The 26,659-nt window shown below is 60.7% G+C and overlaps 1 long non-coding RNA gene across 2 annotated transcripts in view; it reads right to left on the bottom strand.

Annotated features, from left to right (window-relative positions):
- The window catches only part of LOC308632627, a 49,002-nt gene that overhangs the window by 8,823 nt on the left and 13,520 nt on the right, over window positions 1–26,659 (bottom strand). For both annotated transcript variants that reach the window (XR_014018617.1, XR_014018618.1), the window contains exon 2: window positions 26–1,527. This is a non-coding gene — a long non-coding RNA (uncharacterized lncRNA). The remainder of the gene's footprint in view (window positions 1–25; window positions 1,528–26,659) is intronic.

Genomic DNA, 26,659 nt, shown 5'->3' with positions numbered 1-26,659 from the left:
ATTCAGTCCCTAGCAAAGGACTTACCTTTATAGCAAGAGCAGCACAGTCAGCACGTGCCCAGTGAGCACAGTGAGTGGACCCTGCGTCCTGGGAAAGACGCACGAGTGTGCCAAGGGTCCCACGAGACACCAGAGTCACCAGGATGCAGCTTTTCAGACCAACTTCTCCGTCTGTGCCTTTCTCCCAGCAGCCCAGCGTCAGGCTGGGTCTCAGTCAGGGTCAGGGCCTGGGAGGCTAGAAGCAGCCCTTGTCCTGGCACAATGCTGGGCGCCAGCCCAGGACCTGCACCCTCGGTCCCACAGAACCTTCCTGGACATGTGGGGGTACCGGAGGGGCTGGCAGCTTCCTTCCCTCCCAGGCCTCCTTTTCAATAATAAAGCCAGTGTCTGGTCACTTGAACCCGCAGGTTGCATACGTGTATCGGGAAAGCTGAGCCTGAGCCCCTCCCAGCCCAGGGCCCCGGCCAGTGGAGTCACCCAGCCCCTGTAACCAGCAGGCAGGCCTATGTGTGTCCACCCACACACACCTTAACTCACAGAAATGGCCCCACCCTGCACTGCGTTACAGCTTGGTTCTGCTGCTGTGGTGGCTGAGCCCCTAAAGGAGGCGTCACCTGGAATCTAAGTGGGACCTGACTTGGAAACGTGGTCTTCATGCACATGATCAAAGGTCAAGTCCTGGAGCTGAGATGGTCCTGGATACTGGGCTGGGCTCCAGATCCAATGACAGTGTCCTGAGAGGGATGAGGAAGACAGAGGGCAGTGCCGATGCTGGCGGAGGCTGGGAGACGTGGCCCCAAGCCAAGGGTCGCTGAGGCAGCAGGAAGGCCCCCGGAGCACGGCCCTCCCCACGCCTGGGTTTCTGCCTCTGGACTTTTGCAAAGGCCCTTTTGCCAAACAAGACCACATTCTCAGCTCCTGGGGATGAGGACACAGACGTGTCATTTGGGGGGGTCAGGCTGGCTGACCAAAAGCCACTGGTGACAATGATCTGACCATTTAGCGGGGCATAACCGCTCATGCCAGCTGGGCCCATGGGAAGGCCCTGCCCAGTGCTGGTGCTGCCAGGACTGCCACACTAGGCCAGAGCACCAGGTGTCACCCTCAGTTCCTCCCAAGGGGACTCGGGGACACTGCCGCCTGAGAGCAGAGGCCGTGAGACTTCCCGGATGTCCCTGTTTCTCCCGGTCATTGGCTGCTCCCGGACAGTATTATTTTAGTGTATTGAACCCATTCTCATTCACGTGGAACTGGTATCAATGTGCATGACACTTAGTTGACACACAGTCACCGCAGCCGCTACAACTCCGCAGTGGGTCAACTCAGCTGAGTCCCAGGAGACAAGCTCACCTGCAGGAACCAGCACCATGCCGGGGTCCTCCAGAGGCCATGGCGGCCGCCAGTCACTCCACAGCTGAAGTCCAGGGCTTCAACAAGCAGGCAGCTGCCTGAGGCGGCTTCCTCTGGAAGAGGCAGACATCTACGTCCCTTCATCCAGTGGCCCTCAGGGAGGAAGTGCTGGCCAATCTTAGGGAAGAAGACTGAGACTCATCCCTCAAAAAGCACTCAAGGCCACTCCCACACTTCTCCTAACTCAGAGGGAAACAGCACAATAGTACACATGATATGCTCACGTGGTATATATCTACGCACACGTCACACCTCCAGCCCGAAAACTCAACAATTTCTCAAAGAAAACCTCCAAGAAAAATGGTAGGGAACCAAACCTTTTTCTCTGGAATTGGCTTAGGTCTTCTGGGAACCTGGGGGAGAGGACAGAGCCCTGGGTGTGAAGACCTCTGAAAGCCTGCAGGGAGAGGACTGAGCTCTGACCAGGGAGTCCAGAGGAGAGGACTGAGCACTGGTGTGGAGATCTCTGGAAGTCCAGGGGAGAGGACGGAGCCCTGTGTGTGAAGACCTCTGGGATCCTGGGAAAGAGGACTGAGCCCTGTGTGGGAACACCTGGGAGTCCAGGGGAGAGGACTGAGCCCTGTATGTGAAGACCTGGGAGTCCGGGGGAGAGGACTGAGCCCTGTGTGTGAACACCTGGAAGTCCAGGGGAGAGGACTGAGCCCTGTGTGTGAAGACCTGGGAGTCCAGGGGAGAGGACTGAGCCCTGTGTGTGAAGACCTCTGGGAGTCGAGGGGAGAGGAATGAGCCCTGTGTGTGAAGACCTCTGGGAGTCCAGGGGAGAGGACTGAGCCCTGTGTGTGAAGACCTGGGAGTCCAGGGGAGAGGACTGAGCCCTGTGTGTGGAGACCTCTGGGATTCCAGGGGAGAGGACTGAGCCCTGTGTGTGCAGATTTCTGGGAGTCCAGGGGAGAGGACTGAGCCCTGTGTGTAAAGACGTCTGGGACTCCAGGAAAAAGGACTGAACCCTGTGTGTGAAGACCTCTGGGAGTCCAGGGGAGAGGACTGAGCCCTGTGTGTGAAGACCTCTGGGAACCCAGGGGGGAGGACTGAGCCCTGTGTGTGAAGACCTCTGGGAGCCCAGGGGATAGGACTGAGCCCTGTGTGTGAAGACCTCCGGGAGTCCAGGGGAGAGGACTGAGCCCTGTGTGTGAAGTCCTCTGGGAGCCCAGGGGAGAGGACTGAGTCCTGTGTGTGAAGACCTCTGGGAGTCCAGGGGACAGGACTGAGCCCTGTGTGTGAAGACCTGGGAGTCCAGGGGACAGGACTGAGCCCTGTGTGTGAAGACCTCTGGGACTCCAGGGGAGAGGACTGAGCCCTGATTGTGGAGACCTCTGGGAGTCCAGGGCAGAGGACTGAGCCCTGTGGGTGAAGACCTCCGGGAGTCCAGGGGAGAGGACTGAGCCCTGTGTGTGAAGACCTCTGGGAGTCCAGGGCAGAGGACTGAGCCCTGTGTGTGAAGTCCTCTGGGAGCCCAGGGGAGAGGACTGAGCCCTGTGTGTGAAGACCTCTGGGAGTCCAGGGGACAGGACTGAGCCCTGTGTGTGAAGACCTCTGGGAGTACAGGGGACAGGACTGAGCCCTGTGTGTGAAGTCCTGGGAGTCCAGGGGAGAGGACTGAGCCCTGTGTGTGGAGACCTCTGGGAGTCTAGGGGAGAGGACTGAGCCCTGTGTGTGAAGACCTCTGGGAGTCCAGGGGACAGGACTGAGCCCTGTGTGTGAAGACCTCTGGGAGTACAGGGGACAGGACTGAGCCCTGTGTGTGAAGTCCTGGGAGTCCAGGGGAGAGGACTGAGCCCTGTGTGTGAAGACCTCTGGGAGCCCAGGGGAGAGGACTGAGCCCTGTGTGTGGAGACCTCTGGGATACCAGGTGAGAGGAATGAGCCCTGTGTGTGAAGACCTGGGAGTCCAGGGGAGTGGACTGAGCCCTGTGTGCGAAGACCTCTGGGAGCCCAGGAGAGGACTGAGCCCTGTGTGTGAAGACCTCTGGGAGTCCAGGGGAGAAGACTGAGCACTGGTGTGAAGACCTCTGGGAGTCCAGGGGAGAGGACTGAACCCATTGTGTGAAGACCTCTGGGAGTCCAGGGGAAAGGACTGAGCCCTGTGTGTGAAGACCTGGGAGTCCAGGGGAGAGGACTGAGCCCTGTGTGCGAAGACCTCTGGGAGCCCAGGAGAGGACTGAGCCCTGTGTGTGCAGACCTCTGGGAGCCTGGGGGAGAGGACTGAGCCCTGTGTGTGAAGACCTCTGGGAGCCTGGGGGAGAGGACTGAGCCCTGTGTGTGCAGACCTCTGGGAGCCTGGGGGAGAGGACTGAGCCCTGTGTGTGAAGACCTCTGGGAGCCTGGGGGAGAGGACTGAGCCCTGTGTGTGAAGACCTCTGGGAGCCCAGGGGAGAGGACTGAGCCCTGTGTGTGAAGACCTCTGGGAGTCCAGGGGAGAGGAGTCACCCCTGTGTGTGAAGACCTCTGGGAGCCCAGGGGAGAGGACTGAGGACTGTGTGTGAATACCTCTGGGAGTCCAGGGGAGAGGACTAAACCCTGTGTGTAAAGACCTCTGGGAGTCCACGGGAGCGGCCTGAGGCCTGTGAGTGAAGACCTCTGGTACCCAGGGGAGAGGACTGAGCCCTGTGTGAAGACCTCCGGGAGTCCAGGGGAGAGGAGTCAGCCCTGTGTGTGAAGACCTCTGGGAGCCCAGGGGAGAGGACTGAGCCCTGTGTGTGAATACCTCTGGGAGTCCAGGGGAGAGGACTGAGCCCTGTGTGTGGAGACCTCTAGGAGGCCAGGGAGAGGAGTGAGCCCTGGTGTGAAGACCTCTGGGAGCCCAGGGGATAGGACTGAGCCCTGGTGTGAAGACCTGGGAGCCCAGGGTAGAGGACTGAGCCCTGGTGTGAAGACCTCTGGGAGTCCAGGGCAGAGGACTGAGCCCTGTGTGTGAAGACCTCTGGGAGTCCAGGGGAGAGGACTGAGCCCTGTGTGTGAAGACCTCTGGGATCCCAGGGGAGAGGACTGAGCCCTGTGTGTGAAGACCTCTGGGAGCCTGGGGGAGAAGACTGAGCCCTGTGTGTGAAGACCTGGGAGTTCAGGGGAGAGGACTGAGCCCTGGGTGTGAAGACCTCGGGGAGCCCAGGGGAGAGGACTGAGCCTTGGTGTGAAGACCTCTGGGAACTCAGGGGAGAGGACTGAGCCCTGTGTGTGAAGACCTCTGGGAGCCCAGGGGATAGGACTGAGCCCTGATGTGAAGACCTCTGGGAGCACAGGGGATATGACTGAGCCCTGTGTGTGAAGACCTCTGGGAGCCTGGCGAGAGGACTGAGCCTTGGTGTGAAGACTTGGGAGCCCCGGGGAGAGGACTGAGCCCTGTGTGTAAAGACCTCTGGGAGCCCAGGGGAGAGGACTGAGCCCTGGTGTGAAGACCTCTGGAAGCCTGGTGGAGAGGACTAAGCCTTGGTGTGAAGACATCTGGGAGCCTGGGGGAGAGGAATGAGCCCTGGTGTGAATACCTCTGGGAGCCTGGGGGAGATGACTGAGCACTGTGCATGAAGACCTCTAGGAGCCCAGGGGAGAGGACTGAGCCCTGGTGTGAAGACCTCTGGGAGTCCAGGGGATAGGACTGAGCCCTGGTGTGAAGACATCTGGGAGCCTGGGGGAGAGGAATGAGCCCTGGTGTGAAGACCTCTGGGAGCCTGGGGGAAAGGACTGAGCCCTGGGTGTGAAGACCTCTGGGAGCCCAGGGGAGAGGACTGAGCCCTGTGTGTGAAGACCTCTGGGAGTCCAGGGGAGAGGACTGAGCCCTTTGTGTGAAGACCTCTGGGATCCCAGGGGAGAGGATTGAGCCCTGTGTGTGAAGACCTCTGGGAGCCTGGGGGAGAAGACTGAGCCCTGTATGTGAAGACCTGGGAGCCCAGGGGAGAGGACTGAGCCCTGGGTGTGAAGACCTCTGGGAGCCCAGGGGAGAGGACTGAGCCCTGGTGTGAAGACCTCTGGGAGCTCAGGGGAGAGGACTGAGCCCTGTGTGTGAAGACCTCTGGGAGCCCAGGGGATAGGACTGAGCCCTGATGTGAAGACCTCTGGGAGCACAGGGGATATGACTGAGCTCTGTGTGTGAAGACCTCTGGGAGTCCAGGGGAGAGGACTGAGCCCTGTGTGTGAAGACCTCTGGGAGCCTGGCAAGAGGACTGAGCCTTGGTGTGAAGACTTGGGAGACCCGGGGAGAGGACTGAGCCCTGTGTGTAAAGACCTCTGGGAGCCCAGGGGAGAGGACTGAGCCCTGGTGTGAAGACCTCTGGAAGCCTGGTGGAGAGGACTAAGCCTTGGTGTGAAGACATCTGGGAGCCTGGGGGAGAGGAATGAGCCCTGGTGTGAATACCTCTGGGAGCCTGGGGGAGATGACTGAGCACTGTGCATGAAGACCTCTAGGAGCCCAGGGGAGAGGACTGAGCCCTGGTGTGAAGACCTCTGGGAGTCCAGGGGATAGGACTGAGCCCTGGTGTGAAGGCATCTGGGAGCCTGGGGGAGAGGAATGAGCCCTGGTGTGAAGACCTCTGGGAGCCTGGGGGAAAGGACTGAGCCCTGGGTGTGAAGACCTCTGGGAGCCCAGGGGAGAGGACTGAGCCCTGTGTGTGAAGACCTCTGGGAGTCCAGGGGAGAGGAGTCAGCCCTGTGTGTGAAGACCTCTGGGAGCCCAGGGGAGAGGACTGAGGACTGTGTGTGAATACCTCTGGGAGTCCAGGGGAGAGGACTAAACCCTGTGTGTAAAGACCTCTGGGAGTCCACGGGAGCGGCCAGAGGCCTGTGAGTGAAGACCTCTGGGAGCCCAGGGGAGAGGACTGAGCCCTGTGTGTGAAGACCTCTGGGAGTCCAGGGGAGAGGACTGAGCCCTTTGTGTGAAGACCTCTGGGATCCCAGGGGAGAGGACTGAGCCCTGTGTGTGAAGACCTCTGGGAGCCTGGGAGAGAAGACTGAGCCCTGTATGTGAAGACCTGGGAGCCCAGGGGAGAGGACTGAGCCCTGGGTGTGAAGACCTCTGGGAGCCCAGGGGAGAGGACTGAGCCCTGGTGTGAAGACCTCTGGGAGCTCAGGGGAGAGGACTGAGCCCTGTGTGTGAAGACCGCTGGGAGCCCAGGGGATAGGACTGAGCCCTGATGTGAAGACCTCTGGGAGCACAGGGGATATGACTGAGCTCTGTGTGTGAAGACCTCTGGGAGTCCAGGGGAGAGGACTGAGCCCTGTGTGTGAAGACCTCTGGGAGCCTGGCAAGACGACTGAGCCTTGGTGTGAAGACTTGGGAGCCCCGGGGAGAGGACTGAGCCCTGTGTGTAAAGACCTCTGGGAGCCCAGGGGAGAGGACTGAGCCCTGGTGTGAAGACCTCTGGAAGCCTGGTGGAGAGGACTAAGCCTTGGTGTGAAGACATCTGGGAGCCTGGGGGAGAGGAATGAGCCCTGGTGTGAATACCTCTGGGAACCTGGGGGAGATGACTGAGCACTGTGCATGAAGACCTCTAGGAGCCCAGGGGAGAGGACTGAGCCCTGGTGTGAAGACCTCTGGGAGTCCAGGGGATAGGACTGAGCCCTGGTGTGAATACCTGGGAGCCCAGGGTAGAAGACGGAGCCCTGGTGTGAAGACCTCTGGGAGCCTCGGGGAGAGGACTGAGCCCTGTGTGTGAAGACCTCTGGGAGTCCAGGGGAGAGGACTGAGCCCTGTGTGTTAAGACCTCTGGGAGCCCAGAAGAGAGGACTGAGCCCTGTGTGTGGAGACCTCTGGGAGCCCAGGGGAGAGGACTGAGCCCTGTGTGTGAAGACCTCTGGGAGTCCAGGGGAGAGGACTGAGCCCTGTGTGTGAAGACCTCATGGAGCTTGGGGGAGAAGACTGAGCTCTGTGTGTGAAGAACTGGGAGCCCAGGGGAGAGGATTGAGTCCTGGTGTGAAGTCCTCTGGGACCCCACGGGAGAGGACTGAGCCCTGGTGTGAAGACCTCTGGGACCCCACGGGAGAGGACTGAGCACTGGTGTGAAGACCTCAGGGAGCCCAGGGGATAGGACTGAGCCCTGGTGTGAAGACCTCTGGGATCCCAGGGGATATGAGTGAGCCCTGGTGTGAAGACCTCTGGGAGCCTGGCGACAGGACTGTGCCTTGGTGTGAAGACATCTGGGAACCTGGGGGAGAGGAATGAGCCCTGGTGTGAAGACCTCTGGGAGCCTGGGGGAGAGGACAGAGCCCTGTGTGTGAAGACCTCTGGGAGCCCAGGGGAGAGGACTGAGCCCTGGTGTGAAGACCTCTGGGAGCCCAGGGGATAGGACTGAGCCCTGGTGTGAAGACCTCTGGGAGCCTGGCGAGAGGACAAAGCCTTGATGTGAAGACTTGGGAGTCCCGGGGAGAGGACTGAGCCCTGTGTGTGAAGACATCTGGGAGTCCAAGGGAGAGGAGTGAGCCCTGTGTGTGAAGACCTCTGGGAGCCCAGGGCAGAGGACTGAGCCCTGTGTGTGAAGACCTCTGGGAGTCCAGAAGAAAGGACTGAGCCCTGTGTGTGAAGACCTCTGGGACCCCAGGGGAGAAAACTGAGCCCTGTGTGTGAAGACCTCTGGGGGCCCAGGGGATATGACTGAGCCCTGATTGTGGAGACTTCTGGGAGTCCAGGGCAGAGGACTGAGCCCTGTGTGTGAAGACCTCCGGGAGTCCAGGGGAGAGGACTGAGCCCTGGTGTGAAGACCTCTGGGAGCCCAGGGGATAGGACTGAGCCCTGATTGTGGAGACCTCTGGGAGTCCAGGGCAGAGGACTGAGCCCTGTGTGTGAAGACCTCTGGGAGTGCAGGGGAGAGGACTGAGCCCTGTGTGTGAAGTCCTCTGGGAGCCCAGGGGAGAGGACTGAGCCCTCTGTGTGAAGACCTCTGGGAGTCCAGGGGACAGGACTGAGCCCTGTGTGTGAAGACCGCTGGGAACCCAGGGGATAGGACTGAGCCCTGATTGTGGAGACCTCTGGGAGTCCAGGGGAGAGGACTGAGCCCTGTGTGTGAAGACCGCTGGGAACCCAGGGGATAGGACTGAGCCCTGATTGTGGAGACCTCTGGGAGTCCAGGGGAGAGGAATGAGCCCTGTGTGTGAAGTCCTCTGGGAGCCCAGGGGAGAGGACTGAGCCCTGTGTGTGGAGACCTCTGGGATCCCTGGGGAGAGGACTGAGCCCTGTGTGTGAAGACCTGGGAGTCCAGGGGAGAGGACTGAGCCCTGTGTGTGGACACTTCTTTGATCCCAGGGGAGAGGACTGAGCCCTGGTGTGAAGACCTCTGGGAGTCCAGGGGAGAGGACTGAGCCCTGTGTGTGAAGACCTCTGGGAGTCCAGGGGAGAGGACTGAACCCTGTGTGTGAAGACCTCTGGGAGTCTAGGGGAGAGGAATGAGCCCTGGTGTGAAGACCTCTGGGAGTCCAAGGGAGAGGAGTGAGCCCTGTGTGTGAAGACCTCTGGGAGCCTGGGGGAGAGGACTGAGCCCTGTGTGTGAAGACCTCTGGGAGTCCAGGGGAGAGGACTGAGCCCTGTGTGTGAAGACCTCTGGGAGTCCAAGGGAGAGGAGTGAGCCCTGTGTGTGAAGACCTCTGGGAGACCAGGGGAGAGGACTGAGCCCTGTGTGTGAATACCTCTGGGAGTCCAGGGGAAAGGACTGAGCCCTATGTGTGAAGACCTCTGGGACCCCAGGGGAGAAAACTGAGCCCTGTGTGTGAAGACCTCTGGGAGCCCAGGGGCTAGGACTGAGCCCTGATTGTGGAGACCTCTGGGAGTCCAGGGCAGAGGACTGAGCTCTGTGTGTGAAGACCTCTGGGAGTCCAGGGGAGAGGACTGAGCCCTGTGTGTGATGTCCTCTGGGAGTCCAGGGGATAGGACTGAGCCCTGATTGTGGAGACCTCTGGGAGTCCAGGGGAGAGGACTGAGCCCTGTGTGTGAAGACCTGGGAGTCCAGGGGAGAGGACTGAGCCCTGTGTGTGAAGACCTCTGGGAGCCCAGGGGAGAGGACTGAGCCCTGTGTGTGGAGACCTCTCGGATCCAAGGGGAGAGGACTGAGCCCTGTGTGTGAAGATCTGGGAGTCCAGGGGAGAGGACTGAGCCCTGTGTGTGGAGACTTCTTTGATCTCAGGTAAGAGGACTGAGCCCTGGTGTGAAGACCTCTGGGAGTCCAGGGGAGAGGACTGAGCCCTGTGTGTGAAGACCTCTGGGAGTCCAGGGGAGAGGACTGAACCCTGTGTGTGAAGACCTCTGGGAGTCTAGGGGAGAGGACTGAGCCCTGTGTGTGAAGACCTCTGGGAGCCCAGGGGAGAGGACTGAGCCCTGTGTGTGAAGACCTCTGGGAGCCTGGGGGAGAGGACTGAGCCCTGTGTGTGAAGACCTCTGGGAGTCCGGGGTAGAGGACTGAGACCTGTGTGTGAAGACCTCTGGGAGTCCAGGGCAGAGGACTGATCCCTGTGTGTGAAGACCTCTGGGAGTCCAGGGGAGAGGACTGATCCCTGGTGTGATGACCTCTGGGAGTCCAGGGGAGAGGACTGAGCCCTTTTTGTGAAGACCTCAGGGAGTCCAGGGGAAAGGACTGAGCCCTGTGTGTGAAGACCTCTGGGAGTCCAGGGGAGAGGACTAAGCCCTGTGTGTGAAGACCTGGGAGTCCGGGGGAGAGGACTGAGCCCTGTGTGCGAAGACCTCTGGGAGCCTAGGAGAGGACTGAGCCCTGTGTGTGAAGACCTCTGGGAGCCCAGGGGAGAGGACTGAGCCCTGATGTGAAGACCTCTGGGAGCACAGGGGATATGACTGAGCCCTGGTGTGAAGACCTCTGAGAGCCTGGCGAGAGGACTGAGCCTTGGTGTGAAGACATCGGGGAACCTGGGGGAGAGGACTGAGCCCTGTATGTGAAGACCTCTGAAAGCCTGGGGGAGAGGACTGAGCCCTGTGTGTGAAGACCTCTGGGAGCCGAGGGGAGAGGACTGAGCCCTGTGTGTGAAGACCTCTGGGAGTTTACGGGAGAGGACTGAACCCTGTGTGTGAACACCTCTGGGAGCCCAGGGAAGAGGACTGAGCCCTCGGTGTGAAGACCTGGGAGCCCAGGGGAGAGGACTGAGCCCTGGGTGTGAACACCTCTGGGAGCCCAGGAGAGAGGACTGAGCCCTGGTGTGAAGACCTCTGGGAGCACAGGGGAGAGGACTGAGCCCTGGTATGAAGACCTCTGTGAGCCCAGGGGATAGTACTGAGCCCTGGTGTGAAGACCTCTGGGATCCCAGGGGATAGGACTGAGCCCTGGTGGGAAGATGTCTGGGAGCCCAGGGGACAGGACTGAGCCCTGTGTGTGAAGACCTCTGGGAGCCCAGGGGAGAAAACTGAGCCCTGGTGTGAAGACCTCTGGGAGCCCAGGGCATAGGACTGAGCCCTGGTGTGAAGACCTGGGAGCCCAGGGTAGAGGGCTGAGCCCTGTGAGTGAGGACCTCTGGGAGCCCGGGGGAGAGGACTGAGCCCTATGTGTGAAGACCTCTAGGAGTCCAGGGGAGAGTCCTGAGCCCTGTGTGTGAAGACTTCTGGGAGCCCAGGGGAGAGGACTGAGCCCTGTGTGTGAAGACCTCTGGGAGCCCAGGGGATAGGACTGAGCCCTGATTTTGGAGACCTCTGGGAGTCCAGGGCAGAGGACTGAGCCCTGTGTGTGAAGACCTGGGAGTCCAGGGGAGAGGACTGAGCCCTGTGTGTGAAGAACTCTGGGAGCCCAGGGGAGAGGACTGAGCCCTGTGTGTGGAGACCTCTGGGATCCCAGGGGAGAGGACTGAGCCCTGTGTGTGAAGACCTGGGAGTCCAGGGGAGAGGACTGAGCCCTGTGTGTGAAGACCTCTGGGAGTCCAGGGGAGAGGACTAAGCCCTGTGTGTGAAGACCTGGGAGTCCAGAGGAGAGGACTGAGCCCTGTGTGCGATGACATCTGGGAGCCCAGGAGAGGACTGAGCCCTGTGTGTGAAGACCTCTGGGAGCCCAGGGGATAGGACTGAGCCCTAATTTTGGAGACCTCTGGGAGTCCAGGGCAGAGGACTGAGCCCTGCGTGTGAAGACCTCCGGGATTCCAGGGAAGAGGACTGAGCCCTGGGTGTGAAGACCTGGGAGCCCAGGGAAGAGGACTGAGCCCTGGGTGTGAAAACCTCTGGGAGCCCAGGGAAGAGGACTGAGCCCTGGTGTGAAGACCTCTGGGAGCGCAGGGGAGATGACTGAGCCCTGGTATGAAGACATCTGGGTGCCCAGGGGATAGTACTGAGCCCTGGTGTGAAGACCTCTGGGATCCCAGGAAATAGGACTGCGCCCTGGTGGGAAGACATCTGGGAGCCCAGGGGAGAGGACTGACCCCTGTGTGTGAAGACCGCTGGGAGCCCAGGGGAGAGGACTGAGCCCTGGTGTGAAGACCTCTGTGAGCCCAGGGCATAGGACTGAGCCCTGGTGTGAAGACCTGGGAACCCAGGGTAGAGGGCTGAGCCCTGTGAGTGAGGACCTCTGGGAGCCCGGGGGAGAGGACTGAGCCCTATGTGTGAAGACCTCTAGGTGTCCAGGGGAGAGGACTGAGCCCTGTGTGTGAAGACCTCTGGGACCCCAGGGGAGAGGACTGAGCCATGTGTGTGAAGACCTCTGGGAGCCCAGGGGATAGGACTGAGCCCTGATTTTGGAGACCTCTGGGAGTCCAGGGCAGAGGACTGAGCCCTGTGTGTGAAGACCTCCGGGAGTCCAGGGGAGAGGACTGAGTCCTGTGTGTGAAGACCTCTGGGAGCCCAGGAGATAGGACTAAGCCCTGATTGTGGAGACCTCTGGGAGTCCAAGGCAGAGGACTGAGCCCTGTGTGTGAAGACCTCTGGGAGCCCAGGGGATAGGACTGAGCCCTGATTGTGGAGACCTCTGGGAGTCCAGGGCAGAGGACTGAGCCCTGTGTGAGAAGACCTCCGGGAGTCCAGGGGAGAGGACTGAGCCCTGTGTGTGAAGTCCTCTGGGAGCCCAGGGGAGAGGACTGAGCCCTGTGTGTGAAGACCTCTGAGAGTCCAGGGGACAGGACTGAGCCCTGTGTGTGGAGACCTCTGGGATCCCAGGGGAAAGGACTGAGCCCTGTGTGTGAAGACCTGGGAGTCCAGGGGAGAGGACCTAGCCCTGTGTGTGAAGACTTCTTTGATCCCAGGGGAGAGGACTGAGCCCTGTGTGTGAAGACCTCTGGGAGTCCAGGGGAGAGGACTGAACCCTGTGTGTGAAGACCTCTGGGAGTCTACGGGAGAGGACTGAGCCCTGTGTGTGAAGACCTCTGGGAGCCCAGGGGAGAGGACTGAGCCTTGTGTGTGAAGACCTCTGGGAGCCTGGGGGAGAGGACTGAGACCTGTGTGTGATGACATCTGGTAGTCCAGGGCAGAGGACTGATCCCTGTGTGTGAAGACCTCTGGGAGTCCAGGGGAGAGGACTGAGCCTTGGTGTGAAGAGCTCTGGGAGTCCAGGGGAGAGGACTGACCCCTTTGGGTGAAGAACTCTGGGAGTCCAGGGGAGAGGACTGAGCCTTGTGTGTGAAGACCTCTGGGAGTCCAGGGTAGAGGACTAAGCCCTGTGTGGGAAGACCTGGGAGTCCAGGGGAGAGGACTGAGCCCTGTGTGCGAAGACCTCTGGGATCCCAGGAGAGGACTGAGCCCTGTGTGTGAAGACCTCTGGGAGTCCAGGGGAGAGGACTAAGCCCTGTGTGAAGACCTCTGGGAGCCCAGGGGAGAGGACTGAGCCCTGTGTGTGAATACCTCTGGGAGCCCAGGGGAGAGGAATGAGCCCTGTGTGTGAAGACCTCTGGGAGCCCAGGGGAGAGGACTGAGTCCTGTGTGAAGACCTCTGGGAGTCCAGGGGAGAGGAGTCAGCCCTGTGTGTGAAGACCTCTGGGAGCCCAGGGGAGAGGACTGAGCCCTGTGTGTGAATACATCTGGGAGTCCAGGGGAGAGGACTGAGCCATGTGTGTGAAGACCTCTGGGAGCCCAGGGGAGAGGACTGAGCCCTGTGTGTGAAGACCTCTGGGAGCCCTGGGGAGAGGACTGAGCCCTGTGTGTGCAGACCTCTGGAAGTCCATGGAAGAGGACTCAGCCCTGTGTGTGGAGACCTCTGGAATCCCAGGGGAGAGGACTGAGCCCTGTGTGTGAAGACCTCTGGGAGCCCAGGGAAGAGGACTGAGAGCTGTGTGTGAAGACCTCTGGGAGTCCACGGGAGCGGCCTGAGGCCTGTGTGTGAAGACCTCTGGGAACCCAGGGGAGAGGACTGAGCCCTGTGTGTGAAGACCTCTGGGAGTCCAGGGGAGAGGACTGAGCCCTCGGTATGAAGACCTCTGGGAGTCCAGGGGAGAGGACTGAGCCCTGAGTGTGAAGACCTCTGGGAGCCTGGCGGAGAAGACTGAGCCCTGTGTGTGAAGACATGGGAGCCCAGGGGAGAGGACTGAGCCCTGGGTGTGAAGACCTCTGGGAGACCAGGGGAGAGGACTGAGCCCTGGTGGGAAGACCTCTTGGAGCACATTGGAGAGGACTGAGCCCTGTGTGTGAAGACCTCTGGGAGCCCAGGGGATAGGAATGAGGCCTGATGTGAATACCTCTGGGAGCACAAGGGATACGACTGAGCCCTGGTGTGAAGAACTCTGGGAGCCTGGGGGAGAGGACTGAGCCTTGGTGTGAAGACTTGGGAGTCCCGCGGAGAGGACTGAGCCCTGTGTGTGAAGACCTCTGGGAGTCCAGGGGACAGGACTGAGCCCTGTGTGTGGAGACCTCTGGGATCCCAGGGGACAGGACTGAGCCCTGTGTGTGAAGACCTGGGAGTCCAGGGGAGAGGACCTAGCCCTGTGTGTGGAGACTTCTTTGATCCCAGGGGAGAGGACTGAGCCCTGTGTGTGAAGACCTCTGGGAGTCCAGGGGAGAGGACTGAACCCTGTGTGTGAAGACCTCTGGGAGTCTACGGGAGAGGACTGAGCCCTGTGTGTGAAGACCTCTGGGAGCCCAGGGGAGAGGACTGAGCCCTGTGTGTGAAGACCTCTGGGAGCCTGGGGGAGAGGACTGATCCCTGTGTTAGAAGACCTCTGGGAGTCCGGGGTAGAGGACTGAGACCTGTGTGTGAAGACCTCTGGGAGTCCAGGGGAGAGGACTGAGACCTGTGTGTGATGACCTCTGGTAGTCCAGGGCAGAGGACTGATCCCTGTGTGTGAAGACCTCTGGGAGTCCATGGGAGAGGACTGAGCCTTGGTGTGAAGAGCTCTGGGAGTCCAGGGGAGAGGACTGAGCCCTTTTGGTTAAGAACTCTTGGAGTCCAGGGGAGAGGACTGAGCCTTGTGTGTGAAGACCTCTGGGAGTCCAGGGGAGAGGACTAAGCCCTGTGTGGGAAGACCTGGGAATCCAGGGGAGAGGACTGAGCCCTGTGTGCGAAGACCTCTGGGAGTCCAGGGGAGAGGACTAAGCCCTGTGTGAAGACCTCTGGGAGCCCAGGGGAGAGGACTGAGCCCTGTGTGTGAATACCTCTGGGAGCCCAGGGGAGAGGAATGAGCCCTGTGTGAAGACCTCTGGGAGCCCAGGGGAGAGGACTGAGCCCTGTGTGTGAAGACCTCTGGGAGTCCAGGGGAGAGGAGTCAGCCCTGTGTGTGAAGACCTCTGGGAGCCCAGGGGAGAGGACTGAGCCCTGTGTGTGAATACCTCTGGGAGTCCAGGGGAGAGGACTGAGCCCTGTGTGTGAAGACATCTGGGAGCCCAGGGGAGAGGACTGAGCCCTGTGTGTGAAGACCTCTGGGAGCCCTGGGGAGAGGACTGAGCCCTGTGTGTGCAGACCTCTGGAAGTCCATGGGAGAGGACTCAGCCCTGTGTGTGGAGAACTCTGGAATCCCAGGGGAGAGGACTGAGCCCTGTGTGTGAAGACCTCTGGGAGCCCAGGGAAGAGGACTGAGCCCTGTGTGTGAAGACCTCTGGGAGTCCACGGGAGCGGCCTGAGGCCTGTGTGTGAAGACCTCTGGGAACCCAGGGGAGAGGACTGAGCCCTGTGTGTGAAGACCTCTGGTTGTCCAGGGGAGAGGACTGAGCCCTCGGTATGAAGACCTCTGGGAGTCCAGGGGAGAGGACTGAGCCCTGAGTGTGAAGACCTCTGGGAGCCCAGGGGAGAGGACTGAGCCCTGGTGTGAAGACCTCTTGGAGCACAGGGGAGAGGACTGAGCCCTGTGTGTGAAGACCTCTGGGAGCCCAGGGGATAGGAATGAGGCCTGATGTGAAGACCTCTGGGAGCACAAGGGATACGACTGAGCCCTGGTGTGAAGAACTCTGGGAGCCTGGGGGAGAGGACTGAGCCTTGGTGTGAAGACATCTGGGAGCCTGGGAGAGAGGAATGAGCCCTGGTGTGAAGACCTCTGGGAGCCTGGGGGAGATGACTGAGCCCTGGTGTGAAGACCTCTGGGAGCCCATGTGATAGGACTGAGCCCTGGTGTGAAGACCTGGGAGCCCAGGGTAGAGGACTGAGCCCTGGTGTGAAGACCTCTGGGAGCCTGGGGGAGAGGACTGAGCCCTGTGTGTGAAGACCTTTTGGAGTCCAGGGGAGAGGACTGAGCCCTGTGTGTAAAGACCTCTGGGAGCCCAGGGGAGAGGACTGAGCCCTGTGTGTGAAGACCTCTGGGAGTCCAGGGGAGAGGACTGAGCCCTGTGTGTGAAGACCTCTGGGAGTCCAGGGGAGAGGACTGAGCACTGTGTGTGGAGACCTCTGGGAGCCCAGGGGAGAGGACTGAGCCCTGTGTGTGAAGATCTCTGGGAGTCCAGGGGAGAGGACTGAGACCTGTGTGTGAAGATCTCTGGGAGCCCAGGGGAGAGGACTGAGCCCTGTGTGTGAAGACCTCTGGGAGTCCAGGGGAGAGGACTGAGCCCTGTGTGTGAAGACCTCTGGGAGCCCAGGGAAGAGGACTGAGCCCTGGGTGTGAAGACCTGGGAGCCCAGGGGAGGACTGACCCCTGGGTGTGAAGACCTCTGGGAGCCCAGGGGAGAGGACTGAGCCCTGGTTTGAAGACCTCTGGGAGCGCAGGGGAGAGGACTGAGCCCTGGTATGAAGACCTCTGGGAGCCCAGGGAATAGTACTGGGCCCTGGTGTGAAAACCTCTGGGATCCCAGGGGATAGGACTGAGCCCTGGTGGGAAGACTTCTGGGAGCCCAGGGGAGAGGACTGAGCCCTGTGTGTGAAGACCTCTGGGAGCCCAGGGGAGAGGACTGAGCCCTGGTGTGAAGACCTCTGGGAGCCCAGGAAATAGGACTGAGCCCTGGTGTGAAGACCTGGGAGCCCAGGGTAGAGAGCTGAGCCCTATGAGTGAGGACCTCTGGGAGCCCGGGGGAGAGGACTGAGCCCTATGTGTGAAGACCTCTAGGAGTCCAGGGGAGAGGACTGAGCCCTGTGTGTGAAGACCTCTGGGACCCCAGGGGAGAGGACTGAGCCCTGTGTGTGAAGACCTCTGGGAGCCCAGGGGAGAGGACTGAGCCCTGATTGTGGAGACCTCTGGGTGTCCAGGGCAGAGGACTGAGCCCTCTGTGTGAAGACCTCTGGGAGTCCAGGGTAGAGGACTTAGCCCTGTGTGTGAAGACCTCTGGGAGCCCAGGAGATAGGACTGAGTCCTGATTGTGGAGACCTCTGGGAGTCCAGGGCAGAGGACTGAGCCCTGTGTGTGAAGACCTCCGGGAGTACAGGGGAGAGGACTGAGCCCTGTGTGTGAAGTCCTCTGGGAGCCCAGGGGAGAGGACTGAGCCCTGTGTGTGAAGACCTCTGGGAGTCCAGGGGATAGGACTTAGCCCTGTGTGTGAAGACCTCTTTGACTCCAGGGGAGAGGACTGAGCTCTGATTGTGGAGACCTCTGGGAGTCCAGGGGAGAGGACTGAGCCCTGTGTGTGAAGACCTGGGCGTCCAGGGGAGAGGACTGAGCCCTGTGTGTGAAGACCTCTGGGAGCCCAGGGGAGAGGACTGAGCCCTGTGTGTGAAGACCTCTGAGATCCCAGGGGAGAGGACTGAGCCCTGTGTGTGAAGACCTGGGAGTCCAGGGGAGAGGATTGAGCCCTGTGTGTGAAGACCTCTGGTAGCCCAGGGGAGAGGACTGAGCCCTGTGTGTGAATACCTCTGGGAGTCCAGGGGAGAGGACTGAGCCCTGTGTGTGAAGACCTCTGGGAGCCCAGGGGAGAGGACTGAGCCCTGGTGTGAAGACCTCTGGGACCCCAGGGGAGAGAACTGAGCCCTGGTGTGAAGACCTCAGAGAGCCCAGGGGATAGGACTGGGCCCTCGTGTGAAAACCGCTGGGATCCCAGGGGATATGACTGAGCCCTGGTTTGAAGACCTCTGGGAGCCTGGCGAGAGGACTGAGCCTTGGTGTGAAGACATCTGGGAACCTGGGGGAGAGGAATGAGCCCTGGTGTGAAGACCTCTGGGAGCCCGGGGGAGAGGAATGAGCCCTGTGTGTGAAGACCTCTGGGAGCCCAGGGGAGAGGACGGAGCCCTGGTGTGAAGACCTCTGGGAGCCTGGCGAGAGGACTGAGGCTTGGTGTGAAGACTTGGGAGTCCTGGGGAGAGGACTGAGCCCTGTGTGTGAAGACCTCTGGGAGTCCAGGGGAGAGGAGTGAGCCCTGTGTGTGAAGACCTCTGGTAGCCCTGGGGAGAGGACTGAGCCCTGTGTGTGAATACCTCTGGGAGTCCAGGGGAGAGGACTGAGCCCTGTGTGTGAAGACCTCTGGGAGTCCAGGGGAGACGACTGAGCCCTGTGTGTGAAGACCTCTGGGAGCCCAGGGGAGAGGACTGAGCCCTGTGTGTGAAGACCTCTGGGAGTCCAGGGGAGAGGACTGAGCCCTGTGTGTTAAGACCTCTGGGAGCCCAGGGGAGAGGACTGAGCCCTGTGTGTGAAGACCTCTGGGAGTCCAGGGGAGAGGACTGAGCCCTGTATGTGAAGACCTCTGGGAGTCCAGGGGAGAGGACTGAGCCCTGTGTGTGAAGACCTCTGGGAGTCCAGGGGAGAGGACTGAGCCCTGTATGTGAAGACCTCTGGGAGCCCAGGGCAGAGGACTGAGCCCTGTGTGTGGAGACCTCTGGGAGTCCAGGGGAGAGGACTGAGACCTGTGTGTGAAGACCTCTGGGAGTCCAGGGCAGAGGTCTGAGCCCTGTGTGTGAAGACCTCCGGGAGTCCAGGGGAGAGGACTGAGCCCTGTGTGTGAAGTCCTCTGGGAGCCCAGGGGAGAGGACTGAGCCCTGTGTGTGAAGACCTCTGGGAGTCCAGGGGAGAGGACTGAGCCCTGTGTTAAGACCTCTGGGACTCCAGGGGAGAGGAGTGACCCTGTGTGTGAAGACCTCTGGGAGCCCAGGGGAGAGGACTGAACCCTGTGTGTGAATACCTCTGGGAGTCCAGGGAACAGGACTGAGCCCTGTGTGTGAAGACCTCTGGGACTCCAGGGCAGAGGACTCAGCGCTGATTGTGGAGACCTCTGGGAGTCCAGGGGAGAGGACTGAGCCCTGTGTGTGCAGACCTCTGGAAGTCCATGAGAGAGGACTCAGCCCTGTGTGTGAAGACTTTTGGGAGCCCAGGGGACAGGACTGAGCCCTGTGTGTGAAGACCTCTGGGAGCCCAGGGGAGAGGAATGAGCCGTGTGTGTGAAGACCTCTGGGAGCCCAGGGGAGAGGACTGAGCCCTGGTGTGAAGACCTCTGGGAGCCCAGGGGATAGGACTGAGCCCTGTTGTGAAGACCTCTGGGAGCCTGGAGAGAGGACTAAGCCTTGGTGTGAAGACTTGGGAGTCCCGCGGAGAGGACTGAGCCCTGTGGGTGAATTCCTCTGGGAGTCAAAGGGAGAGGAGTGAGCCCTGTGTGTGAAGACCTCTGGGAGTTCAGGGGAGAGGACTGAGCCCTGTGTGTGAAGACCTCTGGGAGTCCAGGGGAGAGGACTGAGCCCTGTGTGTGAAGACCTCTGGGAGTCCAGGGGAGAGGACTGAGCCCTGTGTGTGAAGACCTCTGGGAGCCCAGGGGATAGGACTGAGCCCTGATTGTGGAGACCTCTGGGAGTCCAGGGCAGAGGACTGAGCCCTGTGTGTGAAGACCTCCGGGAGTCCAGGGAAGAGGACTGAGCCCTGTGTGTGAAGACCTCTGGGAGCCCAGGGGATAGGACTGAGCCCTGATTGTGGAGACCTCTGGGAGTCCAGGGCAGAGGACTGAGCCCTGTGTGTGAAGACCTCCGGGAGTCCAGGGGAGAGGACTGAGCCCTGTGTGTGAAGTCCTCTGGGAGCCCAGGGGAGAGGACTGAGCCCTGTGTGTGAAGACCTCTGAGAGTCCAGGGGACAGGACTGAGCCCTGTGTGTGAAGACCTCTGGGACTCCAGGGGAGAGGACTGAGCCCTGATTGTGGAGACCTCTGGGAGTCCAGGGGAGAGGACTGAGCCCTGTGTGTGAAGACCTGGGAGTCCAGGGGAGAGGACTGAGCCCTGTGTGTGAAGACCTCTGGGAGCCCCGGGGAGAGGACTGAGTCCTGTGTGTGGAGACCTCTGGGATCCCAGGGGAGAGGACTGAGCCCTGTGTGTGAAGACCTGGGAGTCCAGGGGAGAGGACCTAGCCCTGTGTGTGGAGACTTCTTTGATCCCAGGGGAGAGGACTGAGCCCTGTGTGTGAAGACCTCTGGGAGTCCAGGGGAGAGGACTGAACCCTGTGTGTGAAGACCTCTGGGAGTCTACGGGAGAGGACTGAGCCCTGTGTGTGAAGACCTCTGGGAGCCTAGGGGAGAGGACTGAGCCCTGTGTGTGAAGACCTCTGGGAGCCTGGGGGAGAGGACTGAGCCCTGTGTGTGAATACCTCTGGGAGTCCAGGGGAGAGGACTGAGCCCTGTGTGTGAAGACCTCTGGGAGCCCAGGGGATAGGACTGAGCACTGATGTGAAGACCTCTGGGAGCACAGGGGATACAACTGAGCCCTGGTATGAAGACCTCTGGGAGCCTGGGGGAGAGGACTGAGCCTTGGTGTGAAGACATCTGGGAGCCTGGGGGAGAGGAATGAGCCCTTGTGTGAAGACCTCTGGGAGCCTGGGGGAGATGACTGAGCACTGTGCGTGAAGACCTCTAGGAGGCCAGGGGAGAGGAGTGAGCCCTGGTGTGAAAACCTCTGGGAGCCCAGGGGATAGGACTGAGCCCTGGTGTGAAGACCTGGGAGCCCAGGGTAGAGGACTGAGCCCTGGTGTGAAGACGTCTGGGAGTCCAGGGGAGAGGACTGAGCCCTGGTGTGAAGACCTCTGGGAGTCCAGGGGAGAGGACTGAGCCCTGTGTGTGAAGACCTCTGGGAGTCCAGGGGAGAGGACTGAGCCCTGTGTGTGAAGATCTCTGGGAGTCCAGGGGAGAGGACTGAGCCCTGGTGTGAAGACCTCTGGGAGCCCTGGGGAGAGGACTGAGCCCTGTGTGTGCAGACCTCTGGAAGTCCATGGGAGAGGACTCAGCCCTGTGTGTGGAGACCTCTGGAATTCCAGGGGAGAGGACTGAGCCCTGTGTGTGAAGACCTCTGGGAGCCCAGGGAAGAGGACTGAGCCCTGTGTGTGAAGACCTCTGGGAGTCCACGGGAGCGGCCTGAGGCCTGTGTGTGAAGACCTCTGGGAACCCAGGGGAGAGGACTGAGCCCTGTGTGTGAAGACCTCTGGTTGTCCAGGGGAGAGGACTGAGCCCTCGGTATGAAGACCTCTGGGAGTCCAGGGGAGAGGACTGAGCCCTGAGTGTGAAGACCTCTGGGAGCCCAGGGGAGAGGACTGAGCCCTGGTGTGAAGACCTCTTGGAGCACAGGGGAGAGGACTGAGCCCTGTGTGTGAAGACCTCTGGGAGCCCAGAGGATAGGAATGAGGCCTGATGTGAAGACCTCTGGGAGCACAAGGGATACGACTGAGCCCTGGTGTGAAGAACTCTGGGAGCCTGGGGGAGAGGACTGAGCCTTGGTGTGAAGACATCTGGGAGCCTGGGAGAGAGGAATGAGCCCTGGTGTGAAGACCTCTGGGAGCCTGGGGGAGATGACTGAGCCCTGGTGTGAAGACCTCTGGGAGCCCATGGGATAGGACTGAGCCCTGGTGTGAAGACCTGGGAGCCCAGGGTAGAGGACTGAGCCCTGGTGTGAAGACCTCTGGGAGCCTGGGGGAGAGGACTGAGCCCTGTGTGTGAAGACCTTTTGGAGTCCAGGGGAGAGGACTGAGCCCTGTGTGTTAAGACCTCTGGGAGCCCAGGGGAGAGGACTGAGCCCTGTGTGTGAAGACCTCTGGGAGTCCAGGGGAGAGGACTGAGCCCTGTGTGTGAAGACCTCTGGGAGTCCAGGGGAGAGGACTGAGCACTGTGTGTGGAGACCTCTGGGAGCCCAGGGGAGAGGACTGAGCCCTGTGTGTGAAGATCTCTGGGAGTCCAGGGGAGAGGACTGAGACCTGTGTGTGAAGATCTCTGGGAGCCCAGGGGAGAGGACTGAGCCCTGTGTGTGAAGACCTCTGGGAGTCCAGGGGAGAGGACTGAGCCCTGTGTGTGAAGACCTCTGGGAGCCCAGGGAAGAGGACTGAGCCCTGGGTGTGAAGACCTGGGAGCCCAGGGGAGGACTGACCCCTGGGTGTGAAGACCTCTGGGAGCCCAGGGGAGAGGACTGAGCCCTGGTGTGAAGACCTCTGGGAGCGCAGGGGAGAGGACTGAGCCCTGGTATGAAGACCTCTGGGAGCCCAGGGAATAGTACTGGGCCCTGGTGTGAAAACCTCTGGGATCCCAGGGGATAGGACTGAGCCCTGGTGGGAAGACTTCTGGGAGCCCAGGGGAGAGGACTGAGCCCTGTGTGTGAAGACCTCTGGGAGCCCAGGGGAGAGGACTGAGCCCTGGTGTGAAGACCTCTGGGAGCCCAGGAAATAGGACTGAGCCCTGGTGTGAAGACCTGGGAGCCCAGGGTAGAGAGCTGAGCCCTATGAGTGAGGACCTCTGGGAGCCCGGGGGAGAGGACTGAGCCCTATGTGTGAAGACCTCTAGGAGTCCAGGGGAGAGGACTGAGCCCTGTGTGTGAAGACCTCTGGGACCCCAGGGGAGAGGACTGAGCCCTGTGTGTGAAGACCTCTGGGAGCCCAGGGGAGAGGACTGAGCCCTGATTGTGGAGACCTCTGGGTGTCCAGGGCAGAGGACTGAGCCCTCTGTGTGAAGACCTCTGTGAGTCCAGGGTAGAGGACTTAGCCCTGTGTGTGAAGACCTCTGGGAGCCCAGGAGATAGGACTGAGTCCTGATTGTGGAGACCTCTGGGAGTCCAGGGCAGAGGACTGAGCCCTGTGTGTGAAGACCTCCGGGAGTACAGGTTAGAGGACTGAGCCCTGTGTGTGAAGTCCTCTGGGAGCCCAGGGGAGAGGACTGAGCCCTGTGTGTGAAGACCTCTGGGAGTCCAGGGGATAGGACTTAGCCCTGTGTGTGAAGACCTCTTTGACTCCAGGGGAGAGGACTGAGCTCTGATTGTGGAGACCTCTGGGAGTCCAGGGGAGAGGACTGAGCCCTGTGTGTGAAGACCTGGGCGTCCAGGGGAGAGGACTGAGCCCTGTGTGTGAAGACCTCTGGGAGCCCAGGGGAGAGGACTGAGCCCTGTGTGTGAAGACCTCTGAGATCCCAGGGGAGAGGACTGAGCCCTGTGTGTGAAGACCTCTGGGAGCCCAGGGGAGAGGACTGAGCCCTGTGTGTGAAGACCTCTGAGATCCCAGGGGAGAGGACTGAGCCCTGTGTGTGAAGACCTGGGAGTCCAGGGGAGAGGACTGAGCCCTGTGTGTGAAGAACTCTGGTAGCCCAGGGGAGAGGACTGAGCCCTGTGTGTGAATACCTCTGGGAGTCCAGGGGAGAGGACTGAGCCCTGTGTGTGAAGACCTCTGGGAGCCCAGGGGAGAGGACTGAGCCCTGGTGTGAAGACCTCTGGGACCCCAGGGGAGAGAACTGAGCCCTGGTGTGAAGTCCTCAGAGAGCCCAGGGGATAGGACTGGGCCCTCGTGTGAAAACCGCTGGGATCCCAGGGGATATGACTGAGCCCTGGTTTGAAGACCTCTGGGAGCCTGGCGAGAGGACTGAGCCTTGGTGTGAAGACATCTGGGAACCTGGGGGAGAGGAATGAGCCCTGGTGTGAAGACCTCTGGGAGCCCGGGGGATAGGAATGAGCCCTGTGTGTGAAGACCTCTGGGAGCCCAGGGGAGAGGACGGAGCCCTGGTGTGAAGACCTCTGGGAGCCTGGCGAGAGGACTGAGCCTTGGTGTGAAGACTTGGGAGTCCTGGGGAGAGGACTGAGCCCTGTGTGTGAAGACCTCTGGGAGTCCAGGGGAGAGGAGTGAGCCCTGTGTGTGAAGACCTCTGGTAGCCCTGGGGAGAGGACTGAGCCCTGTGTGTGAATACCTCTGGGAGTCCAGGGGAGAGGACTGAGCCCTGTGTGTGAAGACCTCTGGGAGTCCAGGGGAGACGACTGAGCCCTGTGTGTGAAGACCTCTGGGAGCCCAGGGGAGAGGACTGAGCCCTGTGTGTGAAGACCTCTGGGAGTCCAGGGGAGAGGACTGAGCCCTGTGTGTTAAGACCTCTGGGAGCCCAGGGGAGAGGACTGAGCCCTGTGTGTGAAGACCTCTGGGAGTCCAGGGGAGAGGACTGAGCCGTGTATGTGAAGACCTCTGGGAGTCCAGGGGAGAGGACTGAGCCCTGTGTGTGAAGACCTCTGGGAGTCCAGGGGAGAGGACTGAGCCCTGTATGTGAAGACCTCTGGGAGCCCAGGGCAGAGGACTGAGCCCTGTGTGTGGAGACCTCTGGGAGTCCAGGGGAGAGGACTGAGACCTGTGTGTGAAGACCTCTGGGAGTCCAGGGCAGAGGTCTGAGCCCTGTGTGTGAAGACCTCCGGGAGTCCAGGGGAGAGGACTGAGCCCTGTGTGTGAAGTCCTCTGGGAGCCCAGGGGAGAGGACTGAGCCCTGTGTGTGAAGACCTCTGGGAGTCCAGGGGAGAGGACTGAGCCCTGTGTTAAGACCTCTGGGACTCCAGGGGAGAGGAGTGACCCTGTGTGTGAAGACCTCTGGGAGCCCAGGGGAGAGGACTGAACCCTGTGTGTGAATACCTCTGGGAGTCCAGGGAACAGGACTGAGCCCTGTGTGTGAAGACCTCTGGGACTCCAGGGCAGAGGACTCAGCGCTGATTGTGGAGACCTCTGGGAGTCCAGGGGAGAGGACTGAGCCCTGTGTGTGCAGACCTCTGGAAGTCCATGAGAGAGGACTCAGCCCTGTGTGTGAAGACTTTTGGGAGCCCAGGGGACAGGACTGAGCCCTGTGCGTGAAGACCTCTGGGAGCCCAGGGGAGAGGAATGAGCCGTGTGTGTGAAGACCTCTGGGAGCCCAGGGGAGAGGACTGAGCCCTGGTGTGAAGACCTCTGGGAGCCCAGGGGATAGGACTGAGCCCTGTTGTGAAGACCTCTGGGAGCCTGGAGAGAGGACTAAGCCTTGGTGTGAAGACTTGGGAGTCCCGCGGAGAGGACTGAGCCCTGTGGGTGAATTCCTCTGGGAGTCAAAGGGAGAGGAGTGAGCCCTGTGTGTGAAGACCTCTGGGAGTTCAGGGGAGAGGACTGAGCCCTGTGTGTGAAGACCTCTGGGAGTCCAGGGGAGAGGACTGAGCCCTGTGTGTGAAGACCTCTGGGAGTCCAGGGGAGAGGACTGAGCCCTGTGTGTGAAGACCTCTGGGAGCCCAGGGGATAGGACTGAGCCCTGATTGTGGAGACCTCTGGGAGTCCAGGGCAGAGGACTGAGCCCTGTGTGTGAAGACCTCCGGGAGTCCAGGGAAGAGGACTGAGCCCTGTGTGTGAAGACCTCTGGGAGCCCAGGGGATAGGACTGAGCCCTGATTGTGGAGACCTCTGGGAGTCCAGGGCAGAGGACTGAGCCCTGTGTGTGAAGACCTCCGGGAGTCCAGGGGAGAGGACTGAGCCCTGTGTGTGAAGTCCTCTGGGAGCCCAGGGGAGAGGACTGAGCCCTGTGTGTGAAGACCTCTGGGAGTCCAGGGGACAGGACTGAGCCCTGTGTGTGAAGACCTCTGGGACTCCAGGGGAGAGGACTGAGCCCTGATTGTGGAGACCTCTGGGAGTCCAGGGGAGAGGACTGAGCCCTGTGTGTGAAGACCTGGGAGTCCAGGGGAGAGGACTGAGCCCTGTGTGTGAAGACCTCTGGGAGCCCCGGGGAGAGGACTGAGTCCTGTGTGTGGAGACCTCTGGGATCCCAGGGGAGAGGACTGAGCCCTGTGTGTGAAGACCTGGGAGTCCAGGGGAGAGGACCTAGCCCTGTGTGTGGAGACTTCTTTGATCCCAGGGGAGAGGACTGAGCCCTGTGTGTGAAGACCTCTGGGAGTCCAGGGGAGAGGACTGAACCCTGTGTGTGAAGACCTCTGGGAGTCTACGGGAGAGGACTGAGCCCTGTGTGTGAAGACCTCTGGGAGCCTAGGGGAGAGGACTGAGCCCTGTGTGTGAAGACCTCTGGGAGCCTGGGGGAGAGGACTGAGCCCTGTGTGTGAATACCTCTGGGAGTCCAGGGGAGAGGACTGAGCCCTGTGTGTGAAGACCTCTGGGATTCCAGGGGAGACGACTGAGCCCTGTGTGTGAAGTCCTCTGGGAGCCCAGGGGAGAGGACTGAGCCCTGTGTGTGAAGACCTCTGGGAGTCCAGGGGAGAGGACTGAGCCCTGTGTGTTAAGACCTCTGGGAGCCCAGGGGAGAGGACTGAGCCCTGTGTGTGAAGACCTCTGGGAGTCCAGGGGAGAGGACTGAGCCCTGTGTGTGAAGACCTCTGGGAGTCCAGGGGAGAGGACTGAGCCCTTTGTGTGAAGAACTCTGGGAGTCCAGGGGAGAGGACTGAGCCTTGTGTGTGAAGACCTCTGGGAGCCCAGGGGAGAGGACTAAGCCCTGTGTGGGAAGACCTGGGAGTCCAGGGGAGAGGACTGAGCCCTGTGTGCGAAGACCTCTGGGAGCCCAGGAGAGGACTGAGCCTTGTGTGTGAATACCTCTGGGAGTCCAGGGGAGAGGACTGAGCCCTGTGTGTGAAGACCTCTGGGAGCCCAAGGGAGAGGACTGAGCCCTGTGTGTGAAGACCTCTGGGATCCCAGGGGATAGGACTGAGCCCTGATTGTGGAGACCTCTGGGAGTCCAGGGCAGAGGACTGAGCCCTGTGTGTGAAGACCTCCGGGAGTCCAGGGGAGAGGACTGAGCCCTGTGTGTGAAGACCTCTGGGAGCCCAGGGTAGAGGACTGAGCCCTGTG

Source organism: Spermophilus citellus (assembly GCF_964194105.1).
Source record: "Spermophilus citellus genome assembly, chromosome: 2".
Classification (NCBI taxonomy): Eukaryota; Metazoa; Chordata; class Mammalia; order Rodentia; family Sciuridae; genus Spermophilus; species Spermophilus citellus.
The sequence above is the reverse complement of the archived record's forward strand: the minus strand, read 5'-3'. Positions and strand labels throughout refer to the sequence as shown.